At 53.0% G+C, this 3,872-nt stretch overlaps 1 non-coding gene across 1 annotated transcript; it reads left to right on the top strand.

The window, feature by feature from the left end:
- The first annotated feature begins 3,540 nt into the window (after nt 1–3,540).
- Nucleotides 3,541–3,647, top strand: LOC128575763 (U6 spliceosomal RNA). The gene has a single exon (XR_008377156.1). It is a non-coding gene; the product is annotated as a U6 spliceosomal RNA (small nuclear RNA).
- Nucleotides 3,648–3,872: the final 225 nt, after the last annotated feature.

The following is a 3,872-nucleotide window of genomic DNA, read 5'->3' as shown; positions in this document are numbered from 1 at the left end:
GCCTGGCTGCCCCCCCCCCCAGTAACAGGCACAGTGCCACGGCACCCCCCCAGGAATGTGGCTGCATTCCTGCGGCAGGGGTGTGGCTGCCCAGGGCTGGGGCTCTGTTTGCCCGAGGCCTGCCCGTTGCTAAGCAAGCCCCAGTTCTCTACAGCTGAGTCAGCAGGCTGGGTAGCCCTGTCACTCCCAGCAAAACCATCAGCAGGCGGTGGTGGCAGGAGGGGAGGAGGAAGTGCCACTTCCCTTGGAGGAGGGAACTCTGGTTCACACCTGGGGACAAAGGCTGGGAGCATTGGGGGAGGTGAGGGGGAGGTAAGATCCCTCTAAAGAAGTTGGGGAGTTGTGTATTTTAAGGGGGGGAGAGGACTTCAGAGCAGAAGGTGGTGGCTGTGTTTTATGAAGCAACTTCTGTGTGCCCGGCTCCGCGCTGGCTGCTTTGCCTGGTTCTCTTATCTTATATAATAAAACTGACTCACTCTCCTTATCCTCTATTTTTCATATGGGGAACCTGAGGCACAGTCAGCGAGTGAAGGGCACAGACATGCCCGTGAGTCTCAAATAGGTGCTCTGCGTGCCCAGGGTAGGAGCAGTGGGGACAGGACCCCCTTACCCCCATTGCACCGGGACTGGCTATGTGAATTCTCCCACTTTGGGTCTCAGTTTCCCATCACTGCTGGGGTCAGTGAGGGGCTTTTCAAGCCCAGAGAAGGCAGGTGAGAGTGACAGCCTCATGGCTTCCTCCTCAGCGCTATTGTTCTTTTTTTTTTTTTTGTAGAGACAGAGTCTCACTTTATGGCCCTCGGTGGAGTGCCGTGGCCTCACACAGCTCACAGCAACCTCCAACTCCTGGGCTTAAGCCATTCTCTTGCCTCAGCCTCCCAAGTAGCTGGGACTACAGGCGCCCGCCACAACACCCTGCTATTTTTTGGTTGTAGTTGTCGTTGTTTGGCAGGCCCGGGCTGGGTTCAGCCACATACACCCAGCCCAGCTCTGGTGTATGTGGCTGGCACCTTAGTTGCTTGAGCTACAGGCGCCAAGCCAGCACTATTGTTCTTGATAGGGACAAGAGACCTGCCTCTTTGGCTGATCTCAACTAACTCCCCCCAACTCCCCAGACCAGACGTTGATCTCCCAGCACTGCCTCCACTCTCAAATTCCCTTTTCTTTTATGGGTAATGCCCTGGCCTACCACCCTTACCCTATCCCATCCTCTGCTTCTGTCAGAGGGTAAAGAGGGGCACACCCCAGAGAAACAGGAGAGTGGAACGGGGGAGGCCAGCCAGAAGGGCTGTTTGCCTCCTGGTGCCAGCTCTGCTCCCCTCTGGGTCTTCCTGGGAGTGGAATTGGTGGGTTGTGGGCACTGGATGCCAGAGTGGGGCAGACAGGGTGGAGCGGGGTGAGGTGTGGGGCTTCAGAGGCGGGGAGTTTCAATGGCTAGTTTTGGTGGTTTTTTTGATAAGAGAACTAAGGAGTGGTCAAAGTTCATGGGTAACAGGGCTGGGTGGGGTGGGGCAGGAGAGGGCAGCGGTCTGATTCCCAGCTAGTCGAGCACTTCTGTCCCACTGCCCAGGGCTGAGGACCTGCAGTCCTTTTGATACAGCTGCCCTCCCAGGCTTGGTGGGGGAAATTCAAATAGGTGACATTGATCTGGGGAGTCAGGGCTGCAAGAGACGGTGTCTGTCACACTGATACCCCTTCCTCTGAGACCATCGCCTGTTTTCCAGGAGTTGAGGAGCAGAAGCCAGGCCCTGCAATATCCCTACTGTGATGCAAGCAGAGCTCCTGCCTTCAGGGAGCTCCTAGTCTGATGAGGGGACAGACACACACTCTGTTCCTGGAACAGCCCCCTGGTCTGCTGGAGAAATCATTGCCTCCCACCTGCTGGCATCCATTGGTCTGGCCAATCTGGAGATAAGGAGAGCAGGTCAGGTGCCAGAGACACACACCCCCATGCGCGTGGGAGATCAGACCAGGGTCAAGCTTGGACAAGGGAGGGGTCTCTGTCAGACAGGCCTCAAGGCACATTTTCAGGCTGTGACATGAGGCGGATCTGCCGGGCAAAACAGTTATTACCATTCCCCTCTCTCCTGCAGGTCGGCGAGACAGGGAGGGTCTATTACAGGGTTGGAGATGCAGGCAGCTGCTCTGCTCACCCCACCCTACACACACACACATACACACAATGTCCCTGTACACACACCTACCCATGGGCAGATGCGAGTTGTATTACTTTCAGCAAATCCTCCACCTCCGTATGCCTCAGTTCTTCACTGGTAAAACAAGGACATACAACAGCTGCACACGCCACAGTGCTTCCCTCCCCCATGCCAGTCCATTGCACTGGGACACTCAGACACTCAGACATGGACTCACATGGACACACACATGTAATGTGCCCACATGTTCTTGCTGCCTGCCTTCACCCAAGTGCACATCACACCTGTATAGAAAGTTAGAGGGCTGTGACAAGGACCCCAGGATCCTCAACTCCACAGCATTCTATTTCTGGGCCAGACCCTTCAAGTCAGCCAGGTTCCAGGCACAATACACAGGTTCAGTGCCCTTCACCCTCTTTGCTGAGGAAATGCCAGTTTGGCAGGAGAAGAATGATGGTGTGAGAGTCACATCTATCTGGGTTTTTTTTTTTTTTTGAGACAGAGTTTCATTCTGTCACCCTGGGTAAAGTGCCATGGTGTCATAATAGCCCACAGCAACCTCAAACTCAAGTGATCGTCTTGCCTCAGCCTCCCGAGTTGCTGAAACTACAGGTACCTGCCACAATGCCCAGTTAGTTTTTCTATTTTTAGTACAGACCCTGTCTTGCTTTTGCTCACCATGGTCTTGAACGCCAGAGCTGAGAAGATCCACCAACCTTGGCCTCCCTGAGTGGTAGGATTACAGGTGTAAGCCACTATGTCCAGCATAGATCTGGCTTCAAGCACCAACTGTGCTCTTTTTTTTTTTTTGTAGAGACAGAGTCTCTCTGTACCGCCCTCGGGTAGAGTGCCGTGGTGTCACACGGCTCACAGCAACCTCCAACTCCTGGGCTTACGTGATTCTCTTGCCTCAGCCTCCCGAGCAGCTGGGACTACAGGCGCCCGCCACAACGCCCGGCTATTTTTTTGTTGCAGTTTGGCCGGGGCTGGGTTTGAACCCGCCACCCTCGGCATATGGGGCCGGCGCCTTACTCACTGAGCCACAGGCGCCACCCCCAACTGTGCTCTTGAGTCTCAGTTTCCTCATCTTTAAAATGGGGATGTGGGCTCAGCGCCCATAGCTCAAGTGGTTAGGGCACTGGCCACATATACCGAGGCTGGCAGGTTCGAACCCGGCCTGAGCCTGCTAAACAACAATGACAAGTGCAACAAATAAATAGCTGGGCATTGTGGTGGGTACCTGTAGTCCCAGCTACTTGGGAAGCTGGGGCAAGAGGATCACTTGGGCCCACGAGTTTGAGGTTACTGTGAGCTGTGACACCATGGCACTCTACTGAGGATGACAAAGAGAGACTCTGTCTTAAAAAAAAAAAAAAAAAAAGGAGTGCTCGCTTCGGCAGCACATATACTAAAATTGGAACGATACAGAGAAGATTAGCATGGCCCCTGCGCAAGGATGATACGCAAATTCGTGAAGCGTTCCATATTTTTTGGGATCACACCTGTGGTGCATATTACAGGGGTATTTGCGAAACTTGGTAAATGTAGAATGTAAATGTTTTGGCACAGTAACTGAGATAACGCCGGAAAGGCTATGTTAACCACTGTGATAAAAATGTGTCAAGTGGTTTATGAAGTGAGTGTATGATGCCCCATAATCATATCATTGTATACAGTTATGATTTAATAAAAAAAATTAAAAAAAAAAAGGAATAA

This window comes from Nycticebus coucang, chromosome 22, assembly GCF_027406575.1.
Source record: "Nycticebus coucang isolate mNycCou1 chromosome 22, mNycCou1.pri, whole genome shotgun sequence".
Classification (NCBI taxonomy): domain Eukaryota; kingdom Metazoa; phylum Chordata; class Mammalia; order Primates; family Lorisidae; genus Nycticebus; species Nycticebus coucang.
This window is presented reverse-complemented; position numbering and strand designations above follow the sequence as displayed.